We start from the raw sequence: 23,662 nt of genomic DNA, 5'->3' as shown, positions 1-23,662 counted from the left end.
AGACTTTGCTTTCTCAAAGCAGAATTAATGTCACTTCCAGGAATTGTTTTACATGTTGAATGTGAGACTGCTTTGACATCTATTATGGTTAAGTTTGGCAATCCTTCTGGCTAGAGGATAAAATATTTCATAGATGAAATCCAAATCGTCTTTTCTTGGATTTTATTATTGCTGATGTGTTAGTTAAATATGAAAACTAATCACTTAGTGACAAGGATTTAATTTATTCACTCATCAGTCATCAAGATCTGTTCCTAAATCATGACTTTTGAACTAATTCTTTCCTGTATGCCTTTTCTGCATATTCTTGTGGCTCATTCCTTTATTTAACTTCAGGTCTTTTTTCCTAAATGAAAAGTCATCTTCTTAAAGGGGCCTGGAACCTAATTCCCACATGTTCAACAATTCTCAGGACAACAGCTGTGCATCCTAAAATTCAAATCCATTTTACCCTACCTACCAGGACATAGTATCTGTTTCACAGTTTAAAGATTCAGTCTCACAAGACTGTCACCCCATCCTCCCCCACTTCAGACACCAAAGGTAAGTTCAGGTCATCACCTGTGATGCCAACCAACTGGCAATAGATGACAGTTTCCAAGGATGCCTCCCTTGGTTTCATTAATTTGCTGGAGCAACCAGCAGAGACCTCAGAGACAAAATTCCCTTAGTAGATCACTGATTTAATGAAAAATGATTTAACTCAGGGAATAGGAGTTGGAAGAGATTCATAGAGCAAACTATGTAGAAAGGGATTTTATGGGATTTTGGGATTTTATGGTGGTTTCATTACACTGGCACCATTGATTGAATCATTTGCCAATGGTGGTTCAACTTTATCTCCACTCCTTTTTCCTGCCTGGAAGGGGATGGGTGGAAGGGGCAGGGTTAGGACTAATAATTGGGTTGGGACTATAGGTACCAGCCCCCATCATTATGTGAGTTAGGTACCAGCCCCCATCATTAACTTAAACAAAGAGAGACCTTTGTGGTCAAGAGCTTAGGAGTTCTGTGACAGAAATATCTGACACAGAAATGATAGTGAAAATTAATATATGCTTCTTGATTTAAATTCCAACGTCACACCTCTCCAGAAAGCCCTCCCATGACAACTGTATCTATGATTATTTTACTAAGTTCTCTCTTTATCTCTTTCTCTCTTTCCCCCTCTTGGGATACCCATTATACTTAAGTTGTCTTTCAATGTTTGGATAGTTCCATTTTTTTTACATCTCATTTCTCTTCTTCCATCTGAGTCCTTTGTGTATTACTATTTTTGAGGTCACTTATTCAATCCCCTGTTTGAAAATTTTCCATACTTTCTAAAGTTTTTTTAACCTAATTTTATTGAACTCTTTATATCCTGAATCCACAGACCACAGACTGCAGGCTTTCTCTCCACCTACCTCCTGTTCAGGGAAGTGTGACTCTCCTGTCTATCTCCTCTGTAACTTTCTATGTCAGTCTCTGATATCCCAGGAGGTTTCAGTTTCACTCCATGTCACAGACTTATTCATGATGTGTCCTGCTACTTAACTATTAACTGTTACTCTTGGGAATAAAGGAGGGAGCTTCTTCTTTCAGGATTGTGGTAATATATTCCTTTCTCTCTTTTGTACAGTTTGGGGGTTGAGAATTCCCAAGTTCCAGATTTGGCAAGCTGCAGACCCAAGAGACTTGATGGTGTAAGTTCCTATTCAACAGTCCACAGGCTTGAGACTCAAGAAGAACTCATTTGTGTTTCAGTCTGAAGGTAGGAAAAGACTAATCCCCATTTTTAAATATTTATGGTTCCCCACTAGTGAATGAGTTGAGTAAGATCTCTCACATATCTTTTCATAAGAATCTTGATTGTATCTTTTTCCAGTGTGTAATATATATTTGTCAATAACCACGATATACCAACAATATCCTATAAATACATGTATGCCTACATTCAAATTGACATACAATTAACAACATTTACTGAACATGAACAATTTGATATACTTTGATACAATGATAGAGCTACAACACCAGAATGTATGTGAGTGAACAAATCATTCCCAAAAGTTTGGATTTAAATCCCAGATACTTGGCTTAACTAGCTGTGTTGCTATATAAGGTTAGTTTCTTAAATAATATCTTTAATCAGGTTGCATATCTATAAAGATAGTAAGTTCTGTACCTACTGTAAAGTAATATAATCAGGAACAAAGGAGAGAGTAAATGTAAAAGCATGAAGTTCTGAAAACTTAACTAGAGGATAAAGAAATAGTTACTCTGTGAATATAATGCAATCTTTCAAAATCTGTAAATATCTATAAATAATAAGGAAGCAAAAACTAATTTATACTGAATTAAGTACATAGTATTGGTGTAAAAACTTGAAATCTGTTTTGGCCAGGTAGCTTTAAACAATTAAATTAACCAATTTAATTCAATTTATAAAATGAGATAAATATGGAGGGAATAAAAACAAAGCTCTTGGCCTCTGATCTAGACTACAAGTATTTGGCTTTATAAAATATAGGATTCCTAATTCTTTGTTATATCAATATTGCACATATAGTATATCTAGGGTCTCAAAAGCATTTCTTAAATCTAATGTTGATAGAGTTTTAATTAAAGGAGTACTTACAAAATCTTTTTAAAATTTTCTTAGCATGAAATTTGTGTCAGCATGAGATTTGATTCTTAATTCTTAAGCCAGTTAACACAATCTTGACATTTCCTTTTAATCAATTTTTTTTGCAAGATGACAACCTCATGGATTATCAACATTATTAGATATTCACAGAAACCTGGATTTAACTGAAACAGATAGCATAGTTTAAACTTTCAGTTTTGTACTATAAGTTCTAGAAATATGGTGTATATCATTATGCTTATATTTATGGGGTATTTATGTTTAACAATACCCCATTGTATACAGTTAAATTTTGTTAAGAAATTGGATCTTATGTTAAGTGAGCTATGGTCTATGTGGCCTTTTGTGGCTACCTTCTTTCATTTAGCATTGTTTTTAATAATCATTCATATTGCAGCATATAACATTATTTCATTCGATATTAGGACTGAATAACATTCCATTCTGTGTACATATCAACTCTGATTTATGTACTGATGCACTGCTGAGCATTTATGTTGTTTCTACTTTTTAGCTATGGTGACTGGTGCTATTTGAACATGTGTGTTTAAGGAGCTTTTCTCAATATATACCTAGGAATGATATTAGTGGGTCACTTGACTTTTTGAGGAACCATCCAATTATTATATGAAATATTCAGAATTGGTAAATTTATAGAAAGAAGGCAGACTAGAAGTAACCAGAGGCTATGGAGGGAGAGTTATGGGGAACAAGTACTAAATGAGAGTCACATTTCCTCAGAGGATAAGGAAAAGTTTTGTAAGCAGAAAGATGAGATGGAAGCACAATATTCTCAGTGTACTGAATGCCACTGAATTGTTCACATTTGAATGTTACATTTTGTTATATATATATATATCTCACTTCAATAAAAAAAAGTTAAAGTCTATGTGATAGTAACTGCTGTCAGGGTTCTCAAAATAAAAATTGATTTTTAATATGCTTGAATTGATGATAATTTTTATTTAATAACAAGGGAAAATTCTATCAATCTATCTGATTAAAATGTTCTATCTACAGAAAGTATCCTGAGGATTTCTTTCATTAATAATGCTGTTCAACAAATGTTAAACTGACCAGATAAATTTATGAAATAATTAAAATGCCATACATTCAAAGTTCCAAACTAGAATAAGCATATCAAAATATCTTAAGTTTCTTAGTTGACAATTTTTTTCTATTAGGTGTGGCTGTATACACATATTTAAAACTGTTAATACTGGCTGCTTGGTAAAAAATCAATCATAAAGTTAAAGTTTTTTATATATACAAATGAAGCTAATATAAAACATTTTTCATGGTATGCCTGGGGTCAATAGTGCTCTCTATATCTTGAACTCTATGTGACCAAAATATTTTGACTACCAACCTGTGAACAGAAAATACATTAGAAATAAATTTGTATAGTTAGATTTTAGTGCTATTGGTGTTATTACCTCATTGTTTATATTTATGTCAAATAAATACTTTTCCATTGAAGTAGTATTCCAGGAAGACAAGCAAGGAACATTTACACTTCATCTTAACCAAAAGGCCAATAAGCGATTAAGCCAAAGGACATTAAAAATAACACTTCCCTATGTGAAATTATATAAAGAATGGTAACCATTTTCTCATTTAACAGGGAAATTACATCTACAACTTCTGAGTATCATATGCATTTTTATTTTATTTTTTTCTCTTACCATATCCTGCGAAAATAGTGATAACCTACTTTTAAGTCAATATCTTGAGAGTTAGTCTTTTAAATATGTATAGAATTTCCAGACATATTTTTAATAGTCTGATATTCACATCACAATAGCATTACCTGCCTATAATTACACACCCCAATTCAATATCATCTTCGCTCTTTTCAATCACGGGTCTCATTACTATTTATTTTTCTACTTAAATTGTTAACAACATGCTGATAAGGTTCCTGAAGAAATACATCAGAGCTATTAAAATATTACATTTGCTGCTAATTTAGGTAATTACCTGTTACATCTTCCAAAGAAGGGGGGAAAATCATATTTTTTGGTTCCCTGGGAAGACCAGCTCAGGCAGAGTTTGGTCTAATGAAAGGTGCTAACACACAGCATATTTATGTATTTCAGTCACTGTATTACTAGTTCTCACATGATTTTCTCTTTGATGAAGTCATAATTATCTAGGCCCGCATAAGGAGGAAAAAAATAAAAACCACAGAACCTCAACATGCTTGCAGGGATAACAGTGCACAGTAACCTACAATGGATGATGATGTATATAATAAATACAAAGGAATAAATGATAAAAAATTAACACATGGCCATTTGGCAAGAGTCAGACACTGTTCCTGGAAGAAATATGCCAGCACTTTTAAGTGTGACTGCTTAGTGTTTAAAGGATAACAATGTAAATTGGCTCCTTAATGAAACCTCATGACAATAAATTTCACTCCAAATAATATTAATAATTTTCTTTAAATAGTGGTCTTCTTTAATTTTCAGAAAAGAATTTGGTATTAAAATAAGAAAGAAGGTACTCAAAATAGCACTGAATTCTGAAAAAGGTCAATGGCTCAATTAATTCAATTTTTTGAAAACTAGAAAATTAGTTACTGCATACTAAGTCTAAATTAGTCAATGGACTATGGGGACTATAGAAAGTTTACCATCTGTGTTTCTCTACCAACAAGGACACTAATTTCATATACGAAGTCAAACAAAAATTATGACAAAGTAACACGATGATGCTGAGAGGCTGCATGAATAATGGAACTCTAAAATTAACCTTAGAGTCACCAGCAAGCAGATGCTCCTCCATCCTGTCAATCAATCTCAAATCAATTAAGATATTCTGAATAAACTGCTTCCACAGAGAGAATCCATTCATTTGAACATGTCAATCTCAATGGATGTTTTTCACTGTGCCCTAAAGATGCCTTTTATACTGATAGATGTTTAATTAGGACCAAGAGAAAAGAGTGTTTCTCTTCCCTATGGTTTTGATGAAATGAAAAGCATAGAAAAATTATCAAGTAAAATTAAAAGTTTATTCCTGAAGTATTTGAAGATTTTAGGAAAGCAGTAAGTGACAGGCCTAAGAAGAAAGAATTTGTGATTAAAAATGGGGAGGGTTTAGGGCCTCCCTGGTGGCACAGGCGGTTTAGTGCAGTGCCGTGAAGCTCTCCACAGCCTCTGCAGTGCCAGTTCAATCCCCGATGGCCTCGGAACAACCCACATGGTGAGGCAGACCTCTCCTGTCTTGCCCGCTGCTCCCCTCAGCATTGTATTTCGTCAGTCTGCCTGTTCTGTTCCCCACTCTGTCTCTGGTGAATCCTCTCACCCTCCTGCACATCTGGCCTGTACCCTGGTTCTTGTACAAATAAATGAATCTTTAAAAAAACTGGGGAGAGTTTGGATTTGGCTGGCATCTAATCCTTACCGTGAAAATGCACATTTGGGATCCTGAATTAAGTTCCACCCAAACCAGCTGAGAGTAAGACAGGATGGGCGACATTTTCAGAAATGGAGAAAGAAATATAGCAGATCTGTCTTGCATTCTTGACTACAATCCAAATATTCATCCTGTACTGCAAATTATCAAGAAATTGGTGACAATGTTGGCCAATTTTTGTAACTGGCTTAATTGATCCATATGTGGACAATCTTCTAAGGATGACTGATTGACACAGGATGGACAAATCATGAGTCTGGTTATGCCAGTTCAGTCTGATTTATTGCATTCGTCGTAAAATTATAAACAAAATGTCTTTTTAGGTTACTTTGCCTTTTTTTTTTAAGATTTATTTATTTATTTATACAAGCACTGGTATAGTCAGAGGCATGGGAGGATGAGAGAATTCACCAAAGCCAGAGCGGGGAGTAGAGCAGGCAGAAGGACCGAAGTACACTGCTGAGGGGAGCAGCAGGAGGCAGGAAAGGTCTGCGCGCCATGTGGGACCCTCGCCTGCTGGCCGGGGATAGAACCATCGCTGCAGAGGCCGTGGGCAGCTTCGCAACCCAGTGCTCAACCACTGCGCCACTGGGGAGGCCCCAGGTTACTTTGCTTTGAAGCCCCAAATAAGCTGAGCACCAATGTATTAGTCTCTTGAAATATAAGAAATCTACACCAAGTGGAAGTTCAGCGTCTATCCTAAATTTTCTGCAGATTGGCTAACTTTCTCATAATGACATCTGGAATCTTTCTTCTACTCCTAAAGATCAGGTTAGCTGATGGATTGGCCGCTCTCTTGCAAAGTCCCGTCTTAGGGTCAGATATATAACCACAACTATCTACTTCCAGACGGACAGAAAATCCTTCAACTTTCTCTCAGGATAATTCCCTGCAATAGGACTTACTGAGGATCACCGATACAGCTGAGATGGAAAGTTACTTATGTGAGGAAGAAAGTAGGAGCCCGAGGAAGGCAGTGTGCATACTTTTTGGGTCAAGGATATTGTGCAGAGGCTTCACCAACTTCCTCTTAGACGCCTCTATTTTTCAATGTCTTCAAGACACATAATGGGTATCCTGGCATCCTCTCTTCTGACCTTCCTCATTCTTCCTCCCACCAGGAATTTTTTTATTTCAAATGCAAAGAAATTTCTTTTTTTCCCCTGCAAGTATTCACATATTAGCATTTTTTTAACCTTAGTTATTAAACTAACTTTTGGTGAATTCTGAAGAAGGTACCTTAAGAGTGACATCTGGAAACAATTTTGGCTTTGGTTGTGATACCAGACAAAACCACATGGTGCCCAGGGACCCTAAACTATTTAAGGGAAAAAAAATCCCTGCATTCATGCTAACCACATGCACAAAGGAAAGTAGCCAGATTCTAGTATGCTGAAAGATTTTTAATAGAGACGAATAGGAGAGAGAAGAATTTCCAATAATAGGTCCCTGAAAAAACTCTGAAATCACCCATCCCTTAGTAGGGAAACACCCAGAGCTGGGCAGAAAAGTCTAACAGCAAAGTCACCAGAGCGAGTTGAGTCCAAGACATATATTGGCAGGAAGACCAAGAATGGAGAGGAGGGACCTGAAGTTAAAAATGTACCATCCACTCTAGATAATCGCCACGAGGTCAAGATGGCAGCCACCATGCTCTCTGAAGTGAGACTGATCATCCCAGTTGCCCAAGAGTTAGAGCTGGGAGGGACTGGAGCATACAATGTTCAGTGTTTTCAACCCCATGTTGCTGCTCAGCTCTGTCCTTCATCCCCTGCAAGCTTCCCCCGTCCCCACCCGGGAAGACTGGTTTATGTCATGTTGGTAGCTGTAGTCAAGTGTCAGAAGCCCAGATGTGGGGGTGGCATTTATAAATTTCCCACCCATTTGGGCCTTTGTAAGGTTAAAATGAACACCACACAGATTAGTGGGAGAAAATGCCGGAATTTAATAATATATGTATTGAAGAGTTGACGTGATTATAAATTCCAAATAATTATTGAGTGGGCCAAAAATATTTATCCTGTTTAGGGACATGGGGCATCAAGAAGAGGGGAGGGGTTTTACATGTCAAACAAGAAAGTTACCTCATACTTATGATGTGAATACAGATGAGAATCTCAGAGAGGACATGTCTACTGATAAAACTATAAATGAACGACAGCTCCAAACTACACCATTACAGGTTATAAAAAGGAAAGTAGTGATTACTTCTCTGACTAAGAAAAGATGCAGAAGCTCAAGACATGGATATTACTTCTGTGGAATGGAAGCAGTAAAGGCTTTAGACAAGGACAAAGGCATCTCTTCAGTCTCCAGGAGCTTCCTCGCTCTTAACACAAAATCTCCTTCACGCCAGAGCAGAACATACTGAGGACACCAGTTCTGAGAATCCTGGGGTGGTCTGATTTTGGCAGCTTCACATATGAAGTGATACAGAAGTTATCACTACCACCACCAGGGAGACCCAAGAGTGTTTTAGTTTGTGAATGTGGTAGAGATACCAGCAGTGTATTAGCATCATCAGGTATTTAGACAGTGCATTCAGTTGTGGGGTTTGGGCACACAGTGATAGGTATAGATTTTTTTGTTTCCCATTTTATGTGTTTTTACATCATTTTTCATTTTTGTACAATGTATCCATTTTCATCTGGGTTATAGTCCCCATACAATCCCTACCCCCCTTATTTTGACCCTAATCCCTCCTCCCCGCCCCCTGCCCCATAGTGTGTCTCTGGTCTATAGTTGCTTGTTGATTTTGATTTTTTTTTACTTTATTATAATTAGTCTTTTTCCTGGTCCCTTGTTTAGGTTTTCTAAATTCCTGCTGTGAGTGAGACCATCCGGTATTTTTCTTTTTCTTTCTGACTTATTTGGCTGAGCATGATCCCTTCCAGCCCCATCCATGTTCCTACATATTTACCCAAAGGACACAGCTAAATCTCAAAGGAATAGGGTGCTTTCTTAGTGGGGAGAAGACCTAGTTGGTCCAACACTGTTAGATTTTTTTAATTATTATTCTTTATTCAAAGAAAATATGAAATATATCATGTCCCGGACTGAAGAAATGCAGTACTGAGTACTTACAAAGTTTCAATTATTATAAACATAATTTCAGAATCGTGTTATCAATTATCATTTATCCTTTCATCTCTACTCAATCTTTAGCATACACTCCTTCAGCTTTGATTTTAACAAGCCATTAATTATAAAATATGCCATTATGTTATGAAATAACTAATACAGTAAAAAATGTGATTTCAAATCTATCATAAGTTAACAATAATCTCATATAAGAGACATGAATGGGTCACACAATTCTTACACTGAGGTTTCTTTCATCGATCTGAGAATTCTGCAGTTTTTAGCTGTATTCAGTTTGCGTTTGCTGACATGGGATCAGCAGTCGTTTAATATGTTTATCGATAGTTAAATATTATCTGCTTGTGGGCACAGAATATTCCTGTTTGTTGCCATCAAGCATTTGGATGTCACTTTGCAAGAAGATATGGAGTAGCTGTCACTTCTCCTCTGTAGACTATTTGTTTCACTATTATCAATGTCATGCCCCACTGCTCTCTTTCTTTCCCTTTCTCTGAACACAATAACTTTTTGTTTCAGAGCTGGAACTATTTGTAATCTTTGGAAGATTTAAATGGCAATTAAAATGAACACATAAAGTAACAACCACAGGCACAACTGGACTGAAGTGATGAAAATCTGCTCAGGTTTGGCCCTGCTGCCAGTAGAAGCAAGGACAAAGGGCTCCGAAGTCTCTCCCAGTCATTGTGACTTGCCATCAATGGCAAGATGTCATTGATTGCAAAATAATGATTCACATCTCAGAAATGTCATATGTGAAAAAAGAGAACATCTTAAAAAACGACGCACTGTAATATTGACTGAATTTCACTACAAGCCAGAAACTATGCTAAGTGTTGGCAGTTACAGAAGGTGCTGGTGGTTAAGAAAAGTATTGTCAATCATCTGAAAAAAACATAAAAAAAAAATATGACGTGGAACAGCAATGTTCAAGGAATGCAAAGGGGGTAGTGCCTGAAACTGGGAAGACCCACACACACTTCAATAGGAAGGGTATCAGGTCATCTCCAAATGAAAGAGAAATCAAATTAGAGTAAATGGAGATGATGAGAGAAAAGACATTGGACACATGAATTAGATTGTAAGCAAAGATTTGGAGGCACAGCACCAAAGAGGATACTCAAGAGATGATGGGACTTTATTTGGCTGAAGCTTAGCATGTGGTGCAAAGAGACATTGGGCAAAAAATAAGACACTACAGATGCAAAGGGCTACATCATGGGGATTGACTTAGAGGTTTTTTTTTTTTATGCTCTTGAAAGAAAGCCCCTCAAATCCCAGCATCCTGAAACTGCTTGCAATAAAGTAACCACAAGGTGTGCATGAAAATAAGCAGGATTAACTTGCTTATGCAAATGTTTTTATGATATCTCTCAGACTCTAATGGTTCAAAATACATGAATAAGAACACAATAGAACAATCTGGAAGTGTGGGATGGTCTCCCCTAAAGGGTCAGATGGGCTTTTGTCAATATGCTCAGAGTAGGTCTCTGATTAACTGCCACCTTGGGATGAGAGCTAAAAGTCAAAGGCAGACCTGAGCCTCAGAAGTCTAGTACTATCACTTACCAAATGCAGATCAAATTAAGCACAGTGCCCCCACACCTCTGGCCTATACCCCAGTTCTTGGATGCATAAATAAAATAAATCTTCAAAAAACAAAACAAAACAGTGAATACCCTAGAAGCTAAAAGAAACATTTATCTTTTCTCAGTCATGTACACTTTACCTAATAGAGAAGAAGCCATTATTGTGCTTGCCAGGTATAGGCTTATCAGTGAACATGTCCATGAGCATGAGGTGATCCCCAACTTGTCACGTGCAGGCTGCCCCTTTCTCTCTCCTGGCTGAACAAGGTCCATAAACACAAGAGAAAGATCCCTGTTCTCCTCCATTCTTTAGCTTTACAACAATGAGAATTCTCCATACATAGGTCAGTGAATTGACTTTTCCCTCTCTAAGCCATCTGATGCTGTTTTTCATAGGGGTTAGGGAGAAAGGAGAGGACAGCATACCACCTTGATATATATATATATATATATATATAGTGTGTGTATATATAGATATATAGATATAGATAGATATATGTCTACATAGCTATATAGATGTGCATAGATATATAGATCTATCTACATCTATCAATCAAGAAGAAAATTAGTGAAAAATAACTATGGTATTAGAAGACAGTAGTTATCCTGGAGTCAAAAATAAGTGGAAGGGACTTCTGGGATGTCGGTAATGTTTCAATTCTTAATTTCTATCTGGTTATACTGGTACATGTTCAGCTTGGGGAAATGTAATTGGCATACTTACAACATATAAAATTCCACGTATACATATTTTTTGTTTAAAAGTTAATTTTTTTTAAATGTTATGAGGGCTGTTATAACAGTAAGATATCTTCAATGACTGCTCACTTAACATTAGGAATGAAATGAAATTTTGCAACATTTGGGGGCCTCATGTTTAGAACTTCCAGTGAGAGTTAAAACAAAAATATCTGGGCAGTCATCCCAAACATTCACTACTTTGCTGAAAATTAATAAGCATGACATTCAAGAAACAAATTCATGGCAAACTATATTTAAAGAAAAGGTAAAATGATGAATGATTGTTCAGGGCCATGCATATTGGAAGGCTGCGTACAAATTACCTTGTCTTTGCAGTGGACCTGAGGGACTTTGCTATAAGGGAGATGGGCATGAAAGTTGGATTAGGTAGACTCTGCACAAAGATTTAAAACTCAAAATATACTCAAAATTTTCACCATTGAGAAAGACATTAGCTGTGGTTTTGTCACATATGGCCTTTATTATATCAATGTATGTTCCATCTAGTCCATAATTTTTAGCTTTCTAAAAATCTTAAATTGATGTTGAATCTTATCAAATGCTTTTTCTGTATCTATTGATATGAACATCTTATTTTTATCTTTCCTTTTTTTGATGTGGTGAATTATGTGGATTGAATTTTGGGTGTTGAACAATCCTGTGCCCCTGGAATAAATCCCATTTGATCATGGTATATGATCCTGTAATGCATTATTGAATTTGGGAGGGGGTTTGCATTTATGATTTATGTTCATGAGAGAAACAAGTCTGTTCAGTAGTTTTCTTTGCATTGGAAAGTTTACCTATGTCAAGCAAATTTGTGGATTACAAAAAAATGAAACCTTGTAATAGAGGACAATACACACAAAAAATGATCCACTAGGAACAAGACTGTATACCAATTTGTGCTGCTCTTGATCAACAGAAGTTTTACTCCTTATTCCCAACAGTATTCAAATCTATAAGAAATCTTATGTATTCTTTTAGTACATCTATTTGTGATAGATTTGTCTGCCTTTAATCAAATTGTCAAGGTAGTTCTTTATACAAAAAATAAATCATACAAACTTCTGAATTCTGCATAAATTATTTGTGGTAATACCTAAGGCTGGAAGTCTTAGGTATCAAAACTCATTGGTAGAAATAGGGCAGTAAACAGCTGTATACTATTTTTTTATATTTCCTGTAAATTTTGTTGGTGTGGGTATTCCTTTCCAGAAATTACAGATACAGACAGTAGATAAGCACACATACTGCACCTGAAATCAAGAGTGGAGCTGTCATCAGCCTTGATCAAGGTTGACATCCTGACATCTCTTTGTGCAAGGAAAGAAGTAGGGCTAACTAGTCCTTCTTGAATCATTACTTCTCCCACCACCCAAAAAATGAAAATTTATAATGAAGGGTGAACATAAAAGAGTATGCATATTCATTCTTAAGTTTTATTTACTTTAGTCCATGAATATAAACATAACTATCTTTATGAAGAGAAGCGTATAACTAAAGCAACTAGGAAACAGTCCCTTGTTTCCCAAATAATGAGAAAAGAGAGAACATTTTGACCGTAATGAGAAAAGAGAGACTATTAGTGGACTCAATTCCACAAAGCCATTTAATAGGAAATTGTTATAAAACACAGAGAATTAAAACATCTCTTTACACTTAGTAGCAAAGAAGAATAAATATTTAATAGTTGATTTATAACCTCATTTCAATTTTCCTTTTTACTTGCACCAGTTGCTTGAACTGTAAGTTCATTTTGTCATAAAGAAATGGGAATATAATCACATTCTAATTACATAGCTTTGGGTTATTTGTACAATTAAGTTATCTGTTACCAACTTAATGAATGTTAATAATGCAATTCTCTTCAGTGACCTGATTGATATACTAGCATTTATTGTATACTGCACTCCATTAATTGAGGCATACTTATTGACTGAATACTGAATATGCACATATATATTCTCTTCAAAATCAGTCATCTATGACAATCTTATTTTTAAGCAGCCTCCCAATGTTCAAAGTTCTTAATAAAAAAGGAACAGTTAATTAATGTGAACCCATTTATCTTACTTTATATAAGAACACAGCATCAATGTAAACTAGTATACCAAGATTTGGGAGAAAAATGTGTCTTTTATCACAAATAGGACTAGGCATGGATAAGGGGATTAGCAAAAAAAGTGCCTCAAATATTAATTCCCTAGAATTATGATGCAGAGAAAATTGGAAATAATAGAGGAAAAACCTTATGATAGAAAGTAAAAGAAAAAAAAATGCTCACAAAATTAACACTGAACATTCCAATCACTCGGGAAAAGTTGTCGCCTTTATTTCTTCTGCTTAGAGGCTGTCAGAAGTCACAAATCAAGTTAAAGTTTAGATCACTGTGTGTTAAATTATATTTATGCCCTTGTAAAGCTGTGCAACACAGTCGCCTTGTGTAAGAAATCTTTAAACCACATGTTCTGCCAAATAACTGCTGCTGTTTACTTCCCAAATTCTATCTGGCTGCATTAGATACTTCAAACAAGGACCTTAAAAAGAGTCCATTTTTTCAAAGATTATATTTAAGAGATTTTTTTTTGCATATAAGTCACTAATGGTTTATACCTTCCTATGAGAATTTGGAGATGGCTGCCCTATTTCTACCAATGAGTTTTGATACCTAAGACTTCCAGCCTTAATTTTAGAACATACATCTCCATAAAGTACAACATATTGTGTTAAGAAAAAAATTAAAGTCCCTGGCATTGGAGTTGGCAGATTAAATTGCATCAAGATATAAAGAAAAATGTAGTAATTATAAAAGTTATTTTCATATGAAGTATCCACATAATTGAAGAAAATGTGAATTCTACTTGTGGGAATTATCTCAATTTTCCACTTCAGTTGGCTACTATGAAAATAAATAATGACATTTTATATCCCCAAGCAATAATACTTAAGCAAAAATAATATACAAGTGCTAATTTCTTCACAGTTTTCTATTTGGCATTGAGAACACAAGCTATTTAAGTGGTTAAAAAATATATAGAGGTGTGGATATCTTTTACTTCGCAAAGTGCAAAATACATCTTAAATGAAGTCATTTTGAATGTCGAGCATTCATTAATATTAATATTGGAGGCATATTTTACTAATCCCCTTATCCATGGTTGACCTTATTTGCAATAAAGGATATATTTTTTTCTCCCAAATCTTAGTACACTAGTTTACATTAATGCTGAGTATTCTTATGTGAAATAAATGGATTGACATTCACAGTCCACATCATTTGTTCTCTTACATACTTAGTAAAAGAATGACAGGTAATACTACATATTTTCTACAACTGAACTATGAAATGGTTTTAGTATAAGTGGGGTAACTGGATCATATGAAATTTCCATTTTTAATTTTTTGAGAAATCTCCATATTGCTTTCCATGATGGCTACACCAATTGGCAATTCTACCAACAGTGTATAAGGGTTGTCTTCTCTCCAATAATTTTTGTTTCTCGTATTTTGGATAATAGAGATCCTCACAAGGCTATGGTGATCTCAGTGTTGTTTTGAGTTTGGCATTTCTCTAATAATAAGAGAAGATGAATGTCTCTTTGTGTGCCCAGTGGCCATTTCTATGTATCCTTTGGAGAAATATCAGAAGCTCTACCCACTTTTAACAGGACTGTTGTTTCCTTCCAGCTTAGTTTTATGAGTTATTTTATTTTGGGCGTTAATCCCTTGTTGGATGGATGATGTGCAAATGTTTTGTATCATTCATTGGGATGTCATTTCATTTTGATGTAAGTTTCTTTCCTTGCACAGGTTTTTCATTTGATGTTGTCCATTTGTTTATTCTTGCTTTTGTTTCTCTTGATTTTGAAATTGTGTCCCCAATTACATCTCTAAGGCTGATGCTGAGGGGCCTGCAGTTATCAGCTTTATAGCCAAGTCTATAATCCATGTTGAAATAGCTTTTGTATAGTAATAAATAGTGCGTAAGTTTCATTTTGCATATGTTTGCTCGGTTTTCTCAACATCATTTATTGAGGACATTACTTCAAAGAGATATATGCACATTCATGTTTATTGCAGCACTCTTTACGATAACCAAGAACTGGAAACAACCTAAGTGTCCATTAGTTGATGAATGGATAAAGATTTGGTGTATGCATGCAATGGAATAATACTATTCAGCTATAAAAAAGATGAAATCCTGCCATTTGTGACAATATAAATGGACAGAGAGGGAATTATGCCTTGTGAAATAAGCCAAAGAGAAATAGCATATATTTCACTTATATTCCCTATAAAGAGAAAACAAACAGATGAACTAAATAAAATAAACTATTGGATGATAAGAACAATTAGTAGTTACCAGAAGTGAATGGGGAAGGACATTCAGGACAAAGGGGACATGATATGATGAAGAAAAATTTGAACTTTAAATGGTGAACTTATGTAGCATAAAACATACTGAATTCTCAATGATGCATGACTGAAACTTACATAGTGCTATGATGAAATATCATTTTAGCAAAAAAAAGAAATGGTTTTAATGAAATCCATATCCCCTCAATCTCAGTAGAGGAGCGGTATTATTTTTTATAAGCTAAAATCAAGACTACTTCAAAAGTCCCAGGGTCTCCATATCAATTCTTTCATTTTTTCATATATTTACATGTACTTTATATTCATTTATAGCTCATGAAAAAGAAATCTTGTAAACTTTACTTTAGTATTACAAATAGTAATCCCAAGTGAAGTTTTTGCAAATATCAAAGCATACTATAATCACTCTTTTGTGGAAGCAAATCTGAAAATTATGGGTGATTTTTAGTTAGCCATATTCATATCATTAAATTGTTACTAGGTCAAGCAAATAAAGAGATAAAAATTTATGCAAATGAAACAAAATGCTTTTCACTAGGATCAATGCAATCACTGTCACTTTCTGGTAAAATGCTTACAAACTATTGCCTAAAAAAAATCTCTGTAGATATATGTACATGTCTTTGCCATAACCTGACCTAATTCATTTTGAGTGTAAATTTCATATAATGAGAAAGAAAAGATTGGTTCCAACTTTATTTTCCCAACCTAGGCTGAGATACTTGCTTTGATTTCACAGGTAAAAATTATTTAGATTAAATTTTCTTTTGGTTTATGGGATATTTAGATATCCAATTTATTAGTAACTTATGACATGAGTAGAAAAGTATTTGGGCACAACAAGATTACAGAAAATACGTGCTAGGATTGAATAATGTGTACAACTTTATTATATTAAAAATATTAACCATTTTAATGTGCGTGTGTATTTCAAGAAATAAATTGCTACGATTGCTTTAACTGACCTTGAAACCAGATAATCTTTTGTAATGCAAAGCAATAATGAGTTTCATAATTATAAACATTGGGAGATTATTGTGCAGGAAATATCAGAATGTAATATTTGTTTTATGTAAGAAACATTAGAATTTAATGCACAAACATGAAACCTCATTCTCATCTTGCTGAATTTAATTCTACAACATTCCAGTGTAAGTTGACTTTTTCTCATGAAGAATACACCTTTATCAACTGAAAATCAACAATAATCCAAAAGTTTCAGACTCTCTTTAAAAACAAGGTGCAAAACTAGAGACATACCAATGCAAATTAATACAGAAACTAATGGTATGCTATCAATTTCTCTTGAGACTATAATCATTGAGATAACTCCCCACTCCCCAATAGTGAAATAAAAACCTAAAAATAGCACTTTTAGGGTCATAAGGATCAGATCAGTGATTTTATATCTATCTATTTCACTGTACTTTGATATGGAATTTTCAGTTCTTTCATTCACAAATGAAACTTAGCATTAGTCATTCTTTCTGATATGAATGTATATAAACAGGAAACAGTAAACATATAAATATACAGCATAACAATTCAACAGAAGACTGTAAGGATAAGTAAGTAGTTCTACAAACTCAGAAGATAACTAATACAGTGTGAGGTTAGTAAGTATGACCCATTTCCTCTTTATAGATCCTGGTTTGATAACCCAGAATCATTCAGTAACTTCACTAGGGTTGATGGGCTCCAAGTGATGAAGCAATTATTCAGCCTGGGTTTTCTCTAAACTACATGCCAAACCTTGATCTTTCATTATTTAATAGAACACTGAAATAAACCAATTTTATTAATCTTTATTTGGACTTTTTTTATAACTATAAATATGAAAACATGTAAAATTACTGGAAAGTATGAGAAATTCACAATCAAGGTAATAATAGAAGTGTATATATACATACTGACAAGTTCAAGTGGCTGTTCAATATATATACAAAAAGCATGTATCTATAGAAACATATGAATATATACACATATATGAATATCTATAAATATATCTAAAGTGAATTTCATAAGTATAAATTATTAATCATGAAAATCATAACTCCTGCACTATCCCCACAATACAAATCAGAGAATGCAAAGGGAGGAAAGAATATTTTATGCATATTTATGTATATGTGTGACTGAGAGGAGAGAATATACGTGTAAACTTTTATTCTGAATTATCTTTCTCATCTATATGTACTAGAATGGGGAATACTTTGGTCCTATATATACAATTAGGTATCATATTTAATATTAAACAATGGGAAATATTACTGAATTTGTTCAATGAACTAGACTGGCTTTGGGGTATATAGATGTATCACAGCCAAAGTTTCAGTTCCATTACAATGCCTTGAGATAGTGAAAATATTCTAAATTCATGAAGATTTGAACATTCATTACGTTAGATTTATGTATGGAAACTATAAAACCAGATAGAGTTTTGCAGTGTCTCAGTTTATATTTCTCTGCTATATGTTGGGATAAGAAAGTACGAGTTCCCAAAGCATAGAAGTCATTCACCCAACTCATTGAGAAAAGGCAGTTTCAGCAGTAATTTAAATAGACATCCGAGGAAATGTGAGAAATGTTTATAATATTTAGCAATGCTTTTGTTTACTACTGATTTTTTGTTACTAACTCTTTGCCCTTATTTAAAAGAAATAGACATTAGGAGAGAGCTAGACAAACTATAGTATTTGCCTAAAAATATGCTCACATATTTCTTTCGAAATTTATTTGGATACATAACTTTGGAGAATATTAGCACTTTGAGATACGAATTTATTTCTGATTTTTAAAAGAGAAAATCTTGAAAATCGTCTTGCTTTGAGACTTTTCCACTGATCAAAAGTAATCAAAGTCACATTTGAGTTGCTACTTTTTTCCTTATGGACAGTGTAAAATAAATTGACAAACATTTTCACTTTCATATAACAAAGTAACCATGCCTCTTTATAATTAATTTTCATAATTAAGAAACTTAAGTTAGAAAACAAGATTAAATTCCTCTTTGGAGCTAATTAAAACAGTAAGTTATACAGTTGTGCTTGAATTTCTTCTCACAACCAGATAAACAGAAAAAATTAAATGCCCCCAATAAGATTTTGCAAAGGGCCTCAGTTAATTTAATTAATCTATCTTGAGTCTCAATATCCGGCAACATACATTAGAAAAAGATAGGACGGTACTTCTGAAAGGCCAGGGACCATTTTGATGGAAGTTGAAAAATGAAAATAATAATACTCCTTTACTTCCGAGATGTAAATCAATTCCCCCAAACTGTTAATCACTAAGATCTCATGGTTCACAAGTTACACAAGCCTCCAAATGCAGGCGTTTTAAATGATTTGTAAAAACTGAATGAGACCTCAAATTATATACAATCTTCATACTTAATTCTGTCAATAGAACACATCATATTTCTTGCTTAAGCAGGGAAATGACTTCCCCTCCTACAACACATTCCTACCTTATCTTGAACACCCACCTAAATGGCGCCTCCTTTGTAAAATAATTCTTGACAGACAGGCAGTTTTTAGATTTCTCCTCTTTCCAGCAACCCAAAATAATTATTTCTGCTATATAAAGCATACCATTGAACCACTGAAATTATTTATATATCTTCATATTACAAGGCATTGGTGAAAAAAGACTTATTTCTCATCATTCAACTTCAATTATTTTATTTGTTTTGTGCCAAAGAGCAGAAACTCACTGGAGTTATTCCAATTAAAGGGCTCTTAATTTAAAGAATCATTTGAATTCTTAATAATAATGTGGTCCAACATCTTACATCTATTCAGGTTTTTTTTTTTAATTTTTCCATCAATGAGGCACAGATTACCAGCTTCTGTCTCTAGGAAGAGCAGATCTTAATGTTGAAAAACAGGTGCAGAGCCGTGCAGAGCTGGGTTCTAACTCAGTCCAGCATTTACTAACTTTATAACCACAAGCAAGTGACCTAAGCATCCTGAGTCCTAGAGGTCTTATTTATAAAATGAAGATTAACACTGCTGTTTCCACAGGCTGGCTTAGAGGAGTAGATGTACATGGAAGGAGGGTGTGTGTGTGTGTGTGTGTGTGTGTGTGCGGTGTGCATTTTAAATAAATTATGTCACTGGTTTCTCATCAGTCTTCCCAGTCATTCTCAATGGAAAGACTTTGGGAATCCCTAATAGGGTAATCAATTTTATAGACTGTATATATTATTATTTGCAGAAAAACAAAGGGGTTATTTTAAGGTTTTCAAACATGACTTATTTGACTTTCTCTTCTACAGTTGGGGACAGAATACCCTTTATGTTTAACAAGAATTTAGCATTCTCCTTTTCCTTTCTTCCAGTCATCTGTTATTCTTTCTCCTCTCATCAGCACTCCTCACTATAAGTCAGTACCTCTCTCTCTAGCTCTCTGAGCGAGAGAAAGAGTGTAAGTTAACACAGAAAAAAAGTGGAGTTATCACAATCCCTATCAACAATATTAAATATGAAATTATTCTTATACTATGTGATTTCTTCATTTCCATTCAGTCATTCTGATTTCTCTCACTGTATCATAAAACTTAGGAAGAAGACTCCCTCTAAGTTATAAAACATACTTGAATTAAGTGTTGCTAGTGTAGAATGGTGGTGGGAACTCTAGATTCTAGAATGGGGTGGCCACTGTTATTATTTCCCGGATAGCATATGAATTTCTTCTCCCTGCAGCAGCCTGCTCTGTGCTGAGCCTATGGCCTCTGATTTTCTCAGGAACTTGGGTTTCCTTTCTAAAGTTATACACATTTCTACTACGTGCAATAATCTGAACAATGATGATTCTACTTTAAAGAACGCAGTTGTTATCTGTGACCTTTCATCTCAAAAGTCATAAATTGAAATGGAGTAATGATGAATCCACAAAAAGTCATCTTATTATCACAAAAGGAATCCCAAGGGACTTCTCTGGAAATGGTAGTGTATGTGCAGATTATCTCATTATTTTCTTTCACAATGCTTAAGGTGTTCATATAAAAAAAGTAAACTAGAAACTTCATGCATTTTGAGGTTTTCTATCAGAACCACAGGAAGTGCTTGTTAAAGAAGCATCTCACTGCACTCACTCCAAATCCAGGGAATAAGAATCAGCTGCATGTGGACATGTTGGTGAGAAAACATTCTGCTGATTATGAGGACCATTACATTTTGAAAGCCACTGTTCTTTCCAAAAGCACCGACAATGAAATGCATTTTGGATAAGGCTTGAGATACATTCATTTTTAGGCAACTCCATGTTATGGTTGAGTTCCACCATTGTCAGACAGGCATGTGATTTTATGTTTATGTTTTGAGGAGTCCAACATGGAGTTATAGTATGAACAGAATTTTAAATAAAGGAAAAAATACCAGGGGATTATTCTAACATATAAGAAAAAAATCTTAACCCTCCTGAAATACCAACATTGCTTTATTTACAGGATAGGCTGGATTCAGATTTGCAATCACACTGTTAAGACACAAGAAGCTGCACTTGGCAACTAATATATTTACTTATAAGACAAGACAGAAGACAGAAAATACCACGGTACATCCTGAAACATTACAGCCTGTTCTTCTGAAACCTGAGACCATCTTCCAATGCTCAAGTCAGCCAGAATTTGTGTTGAGGTTGAATTTGTGTTGACAATTTCACCTTGGGGCTCTGGAGTCCCTTTAACACTTAAACCAGAAAATTCACCTCATCCTCCAAATAGCTGTATCCCATCCATGCCGGTTCTCAACAATCCCGACTACCAGGTACAAAGCTTGATCTGGTTGTATCCCTTGGGTGGTGTTTCATTAACCTTGAATCTGCTATAGGCATGCTCCCAACAGTCTCTTAAATTCATGAACCAACACCTTGGGTATCACTGAAGCAGGAGACAGCCTTTACAACCAGCCGTTACCCCCTTTCTATTCTACCCCAAGCTAAATGTTTATCTACATCTTCCCTACTGGTAACATAAATGCAGTAACAAAGATAACGGCCTCAGAGGTTAAGTCTCAGCGCTATCAAGCTATTGCCAGCCACTGCAGCAGAGTTCAATCCCTGGCCAGCCAGGGAGCTAACCTACCTGGCATAGCAGACCTCTCCTGTCTCCCCTGCTGTTCCCTTCAGCAGTGTATTTGAGGAGATCTGCCCATTCTGCTCCCTATTATCTCTGGGGAATCCTCTCATTCCCTGCACCTTTGGCTTACAGCCTAGTTCTTGTATACATAAATAAATCTTTACAAAAACAACAACAAAAAAAAAGATAACAGGCCTGCAAAAAAAAAAAAAAAAAGGCTGGACATAGTTGCATTTCAAAAATGGAGAAGGAATGGTCCAGTTCATGTTTTGTAAGAAGAACCTAGAATCTTAAGATAGTACCTTTTTATAAATGATGTTCTCATTCAGACATGAATGAACCAACATTGCTGATAGTGAATTAAAGCTACACTTTGTGAAATTAGCATCCTTAATAGCCAAGCTTTGATTAAAATGATTTTAGATGTATTGAAGCAATGAATTAGCTATTAAAATAATTCTCTAATTTGTGTCATTTGTAACTATTTTTCTCAACTTGTGAACAAATAAACAACTCGAAACATGAAATCTATCTATCTATTCTAAGTAGTTTCTTCAGGGACAGGCACAATACTAAATCACAAAAACGCATACAGCTTTTATATTTTTTTGCAAATAATTTCTAGATTCTCAATATAAAATGTACCACTTAAGATGCATATTTTAAAAACTAAACTTTTTTAAAATAATTGCACACCATGCATGAAGAGAAAGAACATATAACCTAGACGAAAAATATATTACATATAGGGGAGAGAGGGAGAAAGGGAGAGAGACAAGATTGTCAAGGAAGCTGTAGGATCTTGTATTTGGTGATTATTTTTAATTTTCTAGCTTAATGGAATTCAATCACTTAGAGCATTTGATTTCAATATGATTCTTATATTATTACATTTATTTCAAACCTAGAAATGCAGCATTTGGTTGACCATTTTATTGGGAGGCAAGAAATAGTTCCAAGTCAATTCCTAGCTCAAATCAATTTCTCATAACTGGGGGAGGTTAAGGTCTACTGAGAACTGTATTAACTCATGTTACAGCCAGACCCGAAGCACAAGGAAGGTGGGGAAGCAGATTAGAATGATATGAGACTTCGGGACAGAGGTTTGAATTTGAACTCTGTCATGACTACAGGTTTATATAAGACTATAGGTTTATAAAGTCATTTTAATCTCTGAGACCCTCAGTTTTCTAACTATAAAATGGGATGATACACATTTCTGTAATCAAGTTGGGAAAAATGCAATAATACATATGAAACATCATAATTACAATACAAAATGCCAGAAAACCACTGTGACTACATGATCTAACAAATCCAACATGAAAAAATGCCACATTCTTGTCAAATTGTAGCAAACATGATCCAATCTGTGTTATGCAATCTGTACAGTGCAATACAAATAGGAAAGTAATACTGCTTTATTGGTATGCGACTCTGCGTGTCTCAGCTAATATCTAATGCCAATCTTATTTGGATATCACACAGTATTGCTGTAAAAGAGGAATTCGGTTTGAAAAATTACAATGTCTTGAATATAGTGATCATTCAAAAGGGAAAAAATCAAATAAAGAGCATCTTTATTAATGAGATTGTATTTTATTAATAATTACTATCTATACTCCCTTATGGGTAAAACAAATAGCCACTTTTAAATCACTAGCCTTTGAAGTTTAATAATATCCATCTACCTATTTTTCAATTTGATGACAAAAAGAT

This window comes from Talpa europaea (genome assembly GCF_964194135.1).
Source record: "Talpa europaea genome assembly, chromosome: 13".
NCBI lineage: Eukaryota > Metazoa > Chordata > Mammalia > Eulipotyphla > Talpidae > Talpa > Talpa europaea.
The sequence above is the reverse complement of the archived record's forward strand: the minus strand, read 5'-3'. Positions refer to the sequence as shown.